General features: G+C 42.8%; 1 protein-coding gene and 1 non-coding gene across 2 annotated transcripts in view; one reads left to right on the forward strand and one right to left on the reverse strand.

Annotated features, from left to right (window-relative positions):
- The window catches only part of LOC124607024 (general transcription factor IIH subunit 2), a 103023-nt gene that overhangs the window by 7462 nt on the left and 80317 nt on the right, over window positions 1-15244 (forward strand). The window lies entirely within an intron of this gene.
- Trnar-ucu lies at window positions 1438-1512 on the reverse strand. The gene has a single exon. It is a non-coding gene; the product is annotated as a tRNA-Arg (tRNA).

Below are 15244 nucleotides of genomic sequence, written 5' to 3' on the forward strand. Positions count from 1 at the left end.
ACATCCATTGTGCAGGAATTGCTACACTCACTACAAGAAGAAATTGTTTCTGCATTAACAGTCTATAAAGCCTTTTTTATAGAATGGTTCTTTGCCTCAAAAGGCTTCCAACAGGATCTCTGTAGAAATTCATACTCGACCAAAAGTATTGCTTTGTGATGAAAGCATATTTGTGCATTTTCAGTAAGACATACTTCACTTCTTTGGTTTAGTAATTCTTGTTTTTCTATTGAAAATATTTGATACATTTGAAGCCTTGTTGATGTTTATGTGTTTTCAGATGACATGCAGAATTATCTGCAAGGCCAATGCTACGTGGCACTGACAAGTCTTTCATATTCATTAAACTACAATTCAGTTTCTGCTACCAGTTGCTGTTGGTTTCAATAATTGATAATGTAGAAGTTCTATATATTTCCAACTGGAAAAAATTAAACAGTCATATATATTAAAACTTTTGTAGAGAATTTTGGAACAGAACAGAAAAAAATTTAAGTGACCAGATAAACATTTCTAAAAAGTCAAACACCTTGAAATAATTTGTACTTACAGAAATATATGTTTATGTAGTAATGACAACAGACTTCATGTCATTAAAAAAAAAGCTCACATTGAATCTGAACATTCTTCACTACACAACAGTGTGCTTCAGTATCATTGTTGTAGCCGGTTTCTAAACTCCATTGTTACCACTAAACATGTCTGTCTCAAAAATAAAAACAACTTCTTCTGATCAAAGTAAGTGACCTCTTTCCAATGGTGCCAATAAAAATCAGATTTGAGTGATCCCTTTTGAGATATGACCTCTTGAAAATGACCCAAAATTGACTAATTAAATTTTTTAGTAGACTTTGAACTTACGTAACTCATTTATTATTTGAGCAATCTAGGTGACACTTGGAAGAGCGTTTTGACATGCTGACAGGCTGCTGAGGAGTTGAGAATCACCTCCCAGAAAGTTATTTTTTCAGTAGATACAAGCCCAATAAAGTATAGTCAAAGTTTGTTACCACAAGAATTATGAACCACTTTGATAGCACTTTATGATGAATTTACTATAATTTGACCTTTAGTTCTACAATTGAACTGTTATACCTGAAAAATTGAACAAAATCACAAAGTTTCGGCATGATAGGTCCTGAGCAATAGTAAAACAAAGTTGATTATTTATTCCTTAAAGTCATGATGTCAAAAAACTAGCCTTTGCCAAAAGATGGCTAGCGGCCCAACTATACTACTTACAGAGCTGTAATTTGGCAGTGCATCATGTAATTTTACATCTGTAAAAATTTCATTGGTATTGGAGAGGGTCAAGTGGGGGCCCTTCGGCCACTTGACATGGAACAACGTTATGAGATGGTGAAATGGTAACTAAATAAAGGCCCTATGTTGTCGACAAGTGTTGATATACATCAATGGGGACAGTTGAAAAATGTGTGCCCCGACTGGGACTCGAACCCGGGATCTCCTGCTTAGATGGCAGGCGCTCTATCCATCTGAGCCACCAAGGGCACAGAGCATAGTGCGACTGCTGGGACTGCACGCTCCCCGTGAGACCTACATTCCCAACTTAATGTCCACACACTTCATTCGCAGTGCCCCTGCCCATTACACTCATTACTTGCAGCAGACAATCTTACCGAGTCCTGTAAGAGTTCGGGCATTTCATGTGCATCCGCAGAAGAAGGAGGTCAATGGCTGGTTAGCCTTAACTATATGAAGATGGTATCTGTTCTTTCAGACATGTGCGAAAGAACAGATACCATCTTCATATATATATAATGAGATGGTGACTTGTCAGACTATGCATTTTTAGATCCAGCTCCTCTACAAACTCTTCTACATACGTTTCTTGTGTATCCACATCAGTATAAACCTACTGTTTGTATTCTGATCATTTCTTTTAAGTTGTATTCTTTGAAAACCTCTACCAAGTAAGCTTTCAGCTCAGGTTTCCCATGACATTGTCTGCAACATGAAGTCTTGTTATTCTAAACAGCAAATAGTTTTCTTGATTAGTTCCTTGTATAGTCATCATCCTTGATAGTTGTTGCCGTCAACATCAGTTTGTCATTTTGATGTATTACACATACACAAACTGATCGTGTACCAGCAGCACTAACTGCAATAAACCGCTTTGCCATTAGTTCACAAAATTTTGAGAATCTCAATTCATTGTCATATTGCTTACAATAGGCTGGACGTTTCTTTCAAGTTACTGAGTTGGAGGTGTTTCTGCTTATGAATTTTTTCACCGTCCACTCTTACTGCTATGTAACCATAGTTACCTAGGCACAGCCAAATAAATTCATCACCTTCGAAGAACTGAGAACATTATTTATGATTATATCATAGAGTTGTTTTCTCTCCCATCTTGCAGGTACTGCCAAAATGCCAGTTGCCATCTTCAGTTTCCTTGCCTACTTCACCATTCTCACAGAAATGCTGAATTATTTTGCTCTTTGTTGTGTACTCTAGCTGCTTGGAACCAGGCTCAAAATTTGAACTTGGGTGGAGTGATTTGAATGATGACTTTAATTTTTAGTTCATTGATTAAAATGTCCATACACTTGGCTTTCTGGCATTGCTTCACCATTTGTATTTCCACAACATCTGTGGAAATTAGCAATCTTGTGCTTTCTAAACTCTCTGCATTATGCGACCTATTTTGCTAATTCATTAAAGCTTTAAAGGTCAATCTCCATGAGACTGATTATGTAGCAAGTGTCACCTGTGCCCATACAGTCAGCAGCCACTTAACTCTTGCTTGTCCTAAGGCTGTACTTGCCTATGAACAAATTCTTGTGGACATCTGATACAATGCTTCTGGCCAGACGTGAAAAGTTCGTTAGTCAACAGTTTCAGCTTTTCATTTAGATATAAATCATTCTTGTTTATTTTTCCTACATGTATTGCAGCAAGTATTTTGCAGAAATTGAAATTTTGTCATCAGCAGGACATTATGATGTGAGCAGATTTGGGCATCTTCTGTAAAGTTGAGTCCACTTCTATGTTTTAAAACCTCTTTGTTCAGCAATGATATTTATTTCACTGACTTAAGTAGACTTTTAGGAAATGGTGTAGGCTTGTGACAGTCAGTGCCATCTTGATCAAAAAAAAAGAACACTTCTTGGTTAATACAGTAGATGCAGATGTAGACTCAAAACACAAATTAATTCAGTCACATAAATTTCTAAGAGCGAGCTAATCACAAGATCAACACCAGAGAGAAATTAATCACCTGAAATTTTATATACTCATTCAACAACGGATGTATACCATTTTGTTAATGTTTTCAGTAATAATAGTAATATGTATTTACAAAATCTTGGGGGTAATTTATTCCATAAGTAGGCATGGGTCTGAAATTTAACTATATAGCTTCTGAAGTTTTAAGGATGCTCTTTCCAGACACAGCAAGATTAAAATAGTGTACTAAGAATGTCTTGACAACATATTCAACAATGTTTTCTATAATTCCTATTTTTATGAAATTTCTTCATGGTTGGATTTATGAAAACTTTGGGAGTAATTCCATCATAAGTTGGCACGAATTTTCATTTATTTTGTTGCTACTTATTGCTTGGAATTTGATTTGCACACAACTACACTTGTATTTTTATTCACATTCGAGCAGTTTTTACTGTTTTTACTTTCTATTTACTCATTGTCAAATTCAAGCATATACATTATGTATGAAAAATAATAAATTTGAGCGATGTTCTTCAGCCATAAGAAGGCATGCATCAGAAATCAAATTATGTAGGTTGTGAAGCTTAAATAATTATCTATCTGGATACAGAACGATAACAAAGATAAAGAAAATACAGTTGAGATATGGGCTCCAAAACTACCCAAAACTTGGCACCCAAAACATTTTAATTAAATTTGCGGGTGCATATATTTTGACAGACAGAGCTGTTGTACAAAAAGCACAAGAAGACAATATGGTTGTGTGTTATATTACCTATTCTTGGCTGAATCCATCTGCAGAGTCATGATTTATAGATGGTTGAAGATGACCTGTCCAAGGTGCACAATGAATTGTCTACCATTTATGAAGGACAGCTGTCACCATAGGTATTTAAAAATCTAATCAGTAATATATTCAAAAGTTTTTTTAAGTAGACAAAATCGGGGGCTTCTAACTTGAGAGTACTTACCATAAAAGTGTCCAAAGTTGACACTTTGGCATGCATATTGGTTTTGCAAACTTGGGATTCCTATCTACAAGAGGCTGTAGAAACGGGATCAAAGAGACACTGGACTGAAACTTTGTTTGTATCCATCCAAGACATCATGGAACCTTCCCAGAAAATTTCATTAGCTTTGGAAATGGTTGAGAAGGGACACCAGGTCTACTTAACATGGAATGACTCTCAACAGTGTCTGATACAACACTCATGTATTTCCCCCAGTTACAGTGAGATTGAGGTATTCCCACAGAACCTTGTTAAATTCAGTAACAGTACCTTTGTAAGGATTTAGAAGCATATATCTCTGGGGGAAAGATAGATACCGCTTACAGGAAAATTAAGGAGGCCTTTGGAGAAACGAGAACCAGCTGTATGGATATCAAGAGCTCAGATGGAAAACTAGTCTTAAGCAAAGAAGGGCAAGCTGAAATGTTTTTTGTGGACCATTTGGAGGACAAGTTTGGGGAGGTGGAGGGCTTGTCCAAAATGTGCTCTGCGTCAGTCTTGATTAAAACATCATCCTCTACCCAGTCATGGGCATTACTCACTTGTGACAAGTTGGGGGATGTTTCTGTTACCATCACATCCCATAAGAGCTTAAATGTGGTCCAGGGTATTATATTCCACAGGGACCTTCTTTTGCAGCCTGATGATGAGCTGCGCGCCAATTTAGAGTGTCGAGGTGTTCATTTCGTCCGGTGCATCCACCAGGGTCCGAGGGATAATCAGGTTGCCACCAGTGGCTTCATCTTGGCCTTCCAGGAAGACGCATTGTCCAAGAAGGTCAAGGTGATGGTCTACCGCTGTGACATCAAGCCATATATCCCTCCCCCGATGCTGTGCCTTAAGTGCTGGAAGTTCGGCCAACTGCTGTACTTCCAGCATCACATGTCGAGATTGCGTACGCCCATAACATCCCAATACTCCATGTGCCCCGCCTCCTATCTGTGTCAGCTGTGGAGAGCATCATTCACCTTGCTTGTCAGACCGCAGGATTTTACAGAAAAAGAGGAAAATCATGGAATATAAGACGCTGGACCAACTGACCTACTCTGAGGCTAAGAGGAAATTTGAGTGCTTACACCCTGTGGCTATGACCTCCTCTTACACCGCTGCTACGAGAACACTTGTCGCCCCATCAGTTCCTCGCATTCCTGTCACCTCTCAGAACCAGAAGACTACACCTGCCCCCTTGGTGGGGGGGGGGGGGGGGCACTTCCCTCCCTATTGCTCCCGCACTACCTACTTCAGGAGCAACACCCCCTCTACCATCTGGGATATAAGTTCCCACTTCTGAGCCAGAGAAGTCTTCTTTGGCTCCTCTCGCTAGGAATAGGTCCTTTGGGTCACTCCCTTCCCAGGATTTTGCTAGTGGGAAAGATGACACCCAGCAGAGGCTGAAGGGCCTAAAAGCAGCTGATCGTTGGGCTTAATGCTCATCCTCAGTCCCGGAGACTGAATCAGTGAAGTCCTCCTAGCCAGGAAAACCCAAAGAGCAGCGAGAGAAATCCAAAAAGAAGGTCCCCAAGACCAAGGGAATTGCGGTGGCACCCACACCACTGCTACCTACAAGCTCTGCGTCTGTGGATGAGGTGGAGATTCTGGTGTCTGATGAGGACCTAGATCTTGCCGGACCCTGAGACACAATGGATGTAGACTGATCAGGCAAAAAGTTGGTGGCAGCAGGTGATCCTGAGGCATAAACTGCCTCATTGAATGTTCCATGCCTTCCCAATCTCACGATGACGTCATCCTCCAGTGGAATTGCGGTGATTTTTTCCACCACCTGACTGAGCTACGGCAATTGTTAAGCTTTACTCCTGCCTTCTGCATTGTCCTCCAGGAAGCCTGGTTCCCTGCAATGCAGACTCCTGCCTTCCGCAGCTGTAAGGGATACTGCAGGAACCATAGTGACCGAAATCGAGTATCAGGTGGAGTTTGTGTTTATGTCCTAAACTCAGTCTGTAGTGAAACTGTGCCCCTTTAAACCCCTCTTGAAGCTGTGGCTGTCAGAATAAGGACGACACAGGAAATAACTGTCAGCAATGTATATCTTCCTCCAGATGGTGCAGTACCCCTGAATGTATTAGCTGCACTGATTGATCAACTCCCTAAACCTTTCCTACTTTTGGGAGATTTTAACGCCGATAACCACATGTAGGGTGGCACGGTGCTTACTGGCCAAGGCATAGATGTCGAAACTTCACTGCCTCATTTCGACTTCTTCCTCTTAAATACAGTGGCTGCTACACATTTCAGTGTGGCGCATGGAAGCTACTCGGGCATTGATTTATCATTTTTAAGCCCAGGACTTCTCCTATCTATCCACTGGAGAGCATACTACGACCTGTGTGGTCTTGACCACTTTCCCATCTTCCTCTCACTGCCCTGGCGTCAGCCCCACAGACGCTTTCCCAGATGGGCCTTAAACAAGGTGGACTGGGAAACTTTCACTCTGCTGTCACCGTTGAATCTCCCCCACACTGTAACATCAGTGTAATGGTTGAGCAAGTGACTACTACAATAGTTTGTGTGGCAGAAAACACAATCCCTCTCTCTTTAGGGTGCCCCTGGCGAAAGGCAGTCCCTTGGTGGTCGCCGGAAGTCACTGAAGCAATTAAGGACCATTGGCAACCTTTACAGCAGCACCCTTTCTTTAAATGGCTCCGTGCCCCCATTCAGCAACTTATCAAACAACGAAAGCAGGAGTGATGGGAGAGATACGTCTTGACCATTGGGTGCCATACATCACCTTCCCTTGTCTGGGCAAAGATCAAAGGTGTTTTTGGATACCAGACTGCGACAGGTATTCCCGGTGTTAACATAAATGGCGTGTTATCTGCCAACTCAAACGCGATTGCCGAGCACTTTGCTGAGCACTGTGCTCGAGCCTCTGCGTCGGAGAATTACCCTTCAACCTTTCGCACTCTGAAACAGTGACTGGAAGGGAAAGTCCTGTCGTTTACTACACGCCACAGTGAACCGTATAATGCCCCATTTACAGAGTGGGAGCTCCTCAGTGCCCTTGCACATTGTCCCAACACTACTCCTGGGTCAGATTGGATCCACAGTCAGATGATTAAACATCTCTCATCTGACTCAAGTGACACCTCCTCGTCATCTTCAACCAGATCTGGTGCGGGCGTCTTTCTATCGCAATGGCGGGAGAACACTATCATTGCAGTGCTCAAACCCAGTCAAAACCCACTTGATGTGGATAGCTATCGGCACATCAGCCTCACCAACATTCTTTGTAAGCTGCTGGAATGTGTAGTGTGTCGGCAGTTGGGTTGGGTCCTGGAGTCACGTAGCCTACTGGCTCCACGTCAGGGCGACTTCCGCCAGGGTCGCTCTACCACTGATAATCTTGTGTCCCTCGAGTCTGCCATCCAGACAGCCTTTTCCAGATGCCAACGCCTGGTTGCTGTCTTTTTTTATTTACGAAAAGCGCATGACACCACCTGGCGATGTCATATCCTTGCCACATTATACGAGTGGGGCTTCTGAGGCCCGCTCCCAATTTTTATCCAAAATTTCCTGTCGCTTCATACTTTCCGTGTCCAAGTTGGTGTCTCCCATAGTTCCCCCCATATGCAGGAGAATGGTGTCTTGCAGAGCTCTGTATTGAGTGTCTCTATATTTTTAGTGGCCTTTAATTGTCTAGCAGCTGATGTGGGGCCGTCCATGTCACCTTCTCTATATGCAGACGACTTCTGTATTTCGTACTGTGCCACCAGTACTGGTGTTGCTGAGTGGCACCTACAGGGAACCATCCACAAGGCGCAGTCATGGACTGTAGCCCACGGTTTCCAGCTTTCGGCAACAACGTCGTGTTTTATGCATTTCTGTCGGCGTCATACCATTCGTCCAGAACCAGAACTTTACCTTAATGATGATCCACTCACTATAGTGGAGACATATTGATTCTTAGGACTGGTTTTCAACACCCAATTGACTTGATTTCCTCACCTTTGTGAGCTTAAGTGGAAGTGCTGGCAACACCTCAATGCCCTCTGCTGCCTGAGCAACACCAACTGGGGTGCAATCACTCCACGCTGCTGTAGCTCTACAGAGCCGTTGTTCAATCCTGCCTTGACAATGGCAGTCTGGTTTATGGTTCGGCTGCACCCTCAGTGCTGCGTTTACTCAACCCAGTGCACCACTGTGGCATTCGCCTAGCGACAGGAGCTTTTAGGACGAATCCAGTGACCAGCGTCCTTGTGGAGGCAGGAATCCCTCCATTGCAGGTTAGACGTGCACAACTGTTGGCCAGTTATGTTGTACATGTTCATAGTTCTCCTATGTATCCGAATCACCATCTCCATTTCCTACCCACAGTGGTTCAGCTCCTGCATCGGCCGCCCATGACAGGACTTCCAGTTGCAGTTCGTGTCCGATCCCTTCTTTCCGAATTGGAGTCCTTGCCTTTACCATCTATACTTGAGGTCCATTCATGGACACCTCCATGGTGTACACCTAGACTGCAGCTTCACCAGGACCTTCCACATGGCCCTAAGGACTCTGTTAACCCTGCGTCTCTCCGCTGCCAATTCTTCTCGATTCTTGGCATTTACCGAGGCCACGAAGTGGCTTACACTGACGGCTCGATGGCTGATGCTCATGTTGGCTTCGCATATATCCATGGAGGAAATATTGAACAGCATTCCTTGCCCGATGGCTGCAGTATTTTCACAGCTGAGCTGGTGGCTATATCTCGTGCTCTTAGCACATCCGTTCATGCCCTTGGAAGTCGATTCTTCTGTGTACTGACTCCTCGAGCAGCCTACAAACTGTCAACCAGTGCTACTTTTATCATCCTTTGGTAGCGACCATCCAGGAGTCCATCTATGCCCTGGAACGTTCCAGTCGTTCGTGGTGTTTGGGGCCCAGGTCACATCGGAATCCCAAGCAACAAACTTGCCGACAGGCTGGCCAAACAGCCTAAGCAGAACATGCTTATGGAGATAGGCTTCTCTGCAACTGACTTGCGTTCAGTACTATGCCGCAAGTTTTTGCGGCTCTGGGAGATGAAATAGCATAACCTCAGCATGCACAACAAACTGCATGTCATTAAGGAGACTACGAATGTGCGGCAGTCCTCCATGCAGGCCTCTTGTAGGGACTCTGTGGTTCTCTGCCGGCTCCATATTGGCCACGCTTGGGTGACACATGGCTACCTTCTGCGCTATGACGACCCACCTCAGTGTCGGTGTGGTGCCCGGCTGATAGTGTCCCATATCTTGGTGAGCTGCCCTTCTTTGAATGCCCTGCGACGCATTCTTCAGTTACCGGACTTGTTGCTATTAATTTTAGCTGAAACGCCTCATTGGCTAATTTAGTTTTACGTTTTATACGTGATGGTGGGTTTTATCATTCTATATAAGTTTTAGCACATGTCCTTTGTCCCTTTGTGTTCTGCACTCTGATGCTTTTAGGGTGGATTTGTAATGTGTTGCAGAGTGGCTGGCTTTTCTTTTTTATTCTCGTGGTCGGCTAGCCACAGTCATCTACTCTCTTGTTTTTACCCCTTCTACCTGTTTCTTGCTTCTCTCTGTGGTTTTCTTTTCCTGTTTTGTCCGTAGTAGTGTTGGTTGTCCTTCTGTCGTTCTTCTGGTTCTTCCTTTCTCTTGTTATTGTACTGTATGTCTCCTTTCTTTTCTTCTTTCTGTTGTGTATTATTTTACCGGGAACAAGGGACTGATGACCCAGCAGTTTAGTCCTCCTCCCCCCCCCCCCCTCCTCTTTTAACCAACCAACCAATTTATTTTGACTATTCCTAGTTAGTATCTTTCATTATAGGGTGAAATCAGTAATTGTTTTGTAAGTTAGCTTCAGCCTTCTTATGTAGCACCACATTACAAAAGCTTCTATGTCAACAGTGTAAGAAAAGATAAGTTGCTACTTACTGTAAAGAAGACACATTAAGTTACAGACAGGCACAATTAAAAGACACTTATACAAAGCTTTTGGCCATAGCCTTCGTCAGCAAAAGAGCAGCAGCAGTCTGGAGGGGGCGAGGAATGGGGAGGGATAATAGTATACGGGTTGGGAGAGAGATGAACGCTGTCAGGTGGAGTGTGCAGGGACCAGAATGCCAATAGGCACTGCATCAGGAGGTTGCGGGCAAGGGAGGTGGGGAAAAACGAGAAAAGCAATAAAAATAAGTGTATGTATTGGGAGAGGTTGGCAAACGAAGAGGCTGGGAGACGAGAATATGGAGAAGATGGTGGAACAGAGGGGATGGAAACTGTTGAGTGGAGGGTGTTGGGACAATATGTTACTGTAGGTTGAGGCCAGAATAATTACAGGAGCTGAGAATGTGTTGTAAGGATAACTCCCATCTGCGCAGTTCAGAAAAGCTGGTGGTGGAGGGGTGGATCGGAGGGATGGCTCGGGTAGTGAAGCAGTATGTTCAGCTGCATGTTGTGCCACAGGCTGGTCTACTACCGTGCTCCTGGCCACAGTTTGGCAGTGGCCGATCGTCCTGGTGGACAGCTGCTTGGTAGTTATGCCGTTGTAAAAAGCTGTGCAGAGGTTGCAGCAGAGCTGGTAAATGGCATGGCTGCCTTCGCAGGTGCCCAACCCCTGATGGGCTAGGATAAACCTGTGACAGGACTGGAATAAGAAGTGCTGGGTGGCTGGATTGGGCAGGTCTCGCACATGGGTCTTGCATGGGACTATGATCCTTGTGGCAAAGGGTTGGGATTGGGAGTGGCATAGGGATGGACTAGAATGTTGTGGAGGTTGGGTGGACGACAGAACCCCACTTTAGGAGTGGTGGGAAGGGTCTCAGGTAGTATGTCCCTCATTTCAGGGCACAATGACAGGTAATCAAAGTCTTGACAATGGATGTGATTCAGTTGTTCCAGTCCGGAGTGGTTTAAGTGATTTTTAATTGTGCCTGTCTGCAACGTACCATGTCTTCTTTACGGTTAGTAGCAATCTATCTTTTCCTACGTTGTTTACATTCCTATGTGGAGTATCCATTGTTTGTTTCCTTTCCAGGAGTGATTTCCTTGTTACATCCAGCATTAATTTTACACTCTCTTTGCTTCAGCCATCATCAGTCATTTTGCTGCCCAAATAGCAAAGGGCATCATAGTACTATTGGGGTCCCATTTCCTTATCTAATTCCTTCAACACCACCGTATTTAACTTGGCTGCATTCCATTAACCTTACATTACTTTTGTTGGTGCTCATCTTACAATCTCTTTTCAAGATGCTATCTATTCAGTTCAACTGTTCTTCCAAGTCCTTCGTTGTTTCTGTGAAACTTACAATGTCATCAGCAAATATCAGAGTTTTTATTTCTTCTCCTTGAACTTTAATTCTCTCTCCAAAGTTCTCCTTGGTTTCCTTTACTGCTTTCATTATGTATAGATTCAAAACACCAAAAAAACTGGTACACCTGCCTAATTTCGTGTAGGGTCCCCACGAGCATGCAGAAGTGCCGCAGCATGACGTGACATGGACTAGACTAATGTCTGAAGTAATGCTGGAGGGAATGGACACCATGAATCCTGCAGGGTTGTCCATAAATCCGTAAGAGTACGAGGGGTGGAGATTTCTGAACAGCATGTTGCAAGGCATCCCAGACATGCTCAGTGATATTCATGTCTGGGGAGTTTGGTGGCCAGTGGAAGTGTTTAAAATCAGAAGAGTGTTCCTGTAGCCACTCTGTAACAATTCTGGACATGTAGGGTGTTGCATTGTCCTGCTGGAATTGCCGAAGTCTGCCAGAATGCACAATGGACTTGAATGTATGCAGGTGATCAGACAGGATGATTATGTATGTGTCACCTGTCAAAGTTGTATCTAGATGTATCAGGGGTCTGATATCACTCCTACTGCACACTCCTGACACCATTTCAGAGCCTCCACCAGCTTGAACAGTCCCCTGCTGCCATGCTGGGTCCATGGGTTTATGAGGCTGCCTCCACACCTGTACACGTCCATACGCTCGACACAATTTGAAACGAGACTCGTCGAATCAGACAACAGGTTTCCAATGTCAGTGTTGACAGGCAGAGACGAGACGTAAAGCTTTGTGTCGTGCAGTCATCAAGAGTACACGAGTGGGCCCTTGGCTCCGAAAGCCAATATTGATGATGTTTTTGTTGAATGATTTGCCTGCTGACACTCATTGATGGCCCAGCATTGAAATCCGCAGAAGTTAGTGGTTTTGTTGCACTTCCGTCATGTTGAATGATACTCTTCAGTCATCGTTGGTCCCGTTCTTGTGACTCCCTTCTCAACCACTGCTTCCTTGTCATGTCCTTTGACACTTAACAACTGCAATCTGGTTTGTGTAGAAATTAAAAATAATCTTTCCATCATGTATTTTATCCCAGCTGCCTTCAGAATTTCAAAGAATGTATTCCAGTCAACACTGTCAAACATTTTCTCTAAATTTTTAGCTGCTATAAACATGTCTTTGCCTTATCTTAGTCGATCTTCTAATAGAAATTGTTGGGTCCATGTTGCCTCATATGTTCGTACCTTTCTCCAGAATCCAAACTGATCTACCCTGAGGTCAGATTCCACCAGTTTTTCCCTTCTTCTGTATATAATGTGTCATGGTTTTGCAAGCATTGTTTCTTAAACTGATGATTCCGTAATATTTACACTTATACTGTCTGCTTGCTTTGGAATTGAAATTACTGCAATTTTCTGGACATATGAAGGTATTTTGCCTGTCTCACATACCTTACCTACCAGAAGGAATAGTTTTAACATGGCTGGCTCCCCCAAGGATCTCTATAATTCAGTATCATCTGCTCCATGGGGTGTGTTTTGACATAAATCTTTCAAGAGTTCTGTGAAATATTTCTCACAGAATCATGTTACCCACCTCATCTTCATCTACTTGCCTGTGTGTCTTTCTGCAATATTAAGTTCATGTTCAATTTGCTTGTATAGCCTTGGTATATATTCTTTTCAATTTTCAGGTTTCCAGGAGATTAGCCCCAAGAATTGAACTAGGAATACTATGACCACCAATAGGAATTCAACCTTTCAATCCTTGTGCTTAATATTGACTTGCTATTCCAGCTCTTGATACCTGTACAGCTGCTTCTCTTTTTTTCTGAAGGTCTGTCCAATTTTCCTACAGGTGTCATCTATCTTTTCCTTGTGCATGCTTTTACATCCTTGCATTTCTCTTCCAGCCATTTTGCACTCTCTGTCAATCTCATTTTTAGATGTCTTTATTTCCTTTTGTTGGCTTCATTTACTATATCTTCATATTTCCTCCTTAATATCTCATGAGTTGTCCAAGATTTTCTACTGGGCTTTAAACTTTAAAACTGTGTACCAGACTGAGACTCAATCTCAGAACCTTTGCCTTTCACGGACAAGTGCTCTACCAACTCAGCTACCCAAGCCTGACTCACGACCTGTCCTCACAGCTTTACTTCCACCTCTACCTCATCTCCTACCTTAGTCTGCCAGGAAGTTTCATAACAGCACATACTCTGCTGCAGAGTGAAAATATCATTCTGGAGACATCTCCCAGGCTGTGGTTAAGCCATACCTCTGCAATATCCTTTCTTCCAGTATTGCTAGTCATGCAGGTTTTCTAAGATAGCTTCTATAAAGCTTGGATGAGATACTGGCAGGAGTAAAGATGTCAGGACAGGTCATGAGTCGTGCTTGGGTAGCTCAGTCGGTAGAGCACTTGCCTGCGAAAGGCAAAGGTCCTGACTTCAAATCTCAGTCCAGGATGCAGTGTTGATCTGCCAGGAAGTTTCAGATTAACACACACTCTGCTGCAGAGTGAAAATTTGTTTCTGGAATTAAGCACGGTACACTGCAAGGTTTGTTGCTTGGTCTGCTCCTGTTCCTGCCCTAATTAAATGATTTACTAGGCACTTTTGAGGATCCATCAAAATCCATTGCATTTGCTGAACCAGCATAAAGCGCCCAAACATATCCATACCAGACACAATCAGGAAAATAGTGGAATACGTGTGGAAATGGTTTCCTGCAAACAATTCAATACTTTATCTTACAAAGGCTCATATTGTTCTGTTCCAAACATATAAAAATGACTTGTAGGTACCAGAAGTACAGATCAGTGGGCTCACACTGGATGAGACTCCATGTGTGTACTTACTAGGCATTCAGATACATAATGAACTGATACAGGACCAGTGTGTAGTAAGTCAAGCAAAAAGTTCAGTTTTTTCTTCTTCCTCTCTAATTTTGATGATCCTCAGACAATTTCAGTGACATACTTGGCATATTTTCATTCATTACTGTCCAGTGGCATAATTTTCTGCTGTAATGCACGTAAGGTAGAAAGTATTTTTTCTACAGAGGCATGCAACAATAGTATTATGTTAAGTTGAAAATCAGACATCTTGCATAAGCCTTTCTGATTCCTAGGATTTCTTACTCTTTATGTGCCATTCATTACATCTACACTGTAATGGTATTTTGTGATTAATAAAAAGTGTGATTTCAGAATGTAACATAAACTCCACAACTGCAACTATAAAAATAATTTCCATATTGTCTGTGCATTCTTGTCTAGGTTTCAGATTGAGTTCCATGTTCCTGTGCAGGTTGCCAGCAGACAACGGATGGGCAAATTTTAAACATCAAGATATTCAGACATAAACTAAGATTGTAGGTGATTATTGGAAGAGAAGAAGTGACTTTCTTCAAAGTAGCTGCTTTTCTCCTATGTCCATACACAATTACACAGTCATTCCCATAATTATCAGTGTGAATTGTCTAGCACTACATAATATCTTTGTAGTAGACTTCACAGACGTTGCCTGTGGTGGCTGCCTCTATTTGACTCATTCCATATCCTCAAATCCTCACATTCACAATGAGATTTACAGAACAATACGTGTGAATGAAAGAGCGAAGGGACAGTGCAAAAAGTTTCAAATGGCTATGGTTGACAGTTGGAGGTTCCTGATTCTCAATGTAATGTAATGTTTTCTGATGTTTGTTTTCGTAAGAGCCATTTGATGTTCATGGACATTGCAGTCAATAGTAAACTTTTCTTGTACAGTCCTTTCACTGAAAAGTTAGT

This window comes from Schistocerca americana, chromosome 3 (genome assembly GCF_021461395.2).
Source record: "Schistocerca americana isolate TAMUIC-IGC-003095 chromosome 3, iqSchAmer2.1, whole genome shotgun sequence".
Lineage (NCBI taxonomy): Eukaryota > Metazoa > Arthropoda > Insecta > Orthoptera > Acrididae > Schistocerca > Schistocerca americana.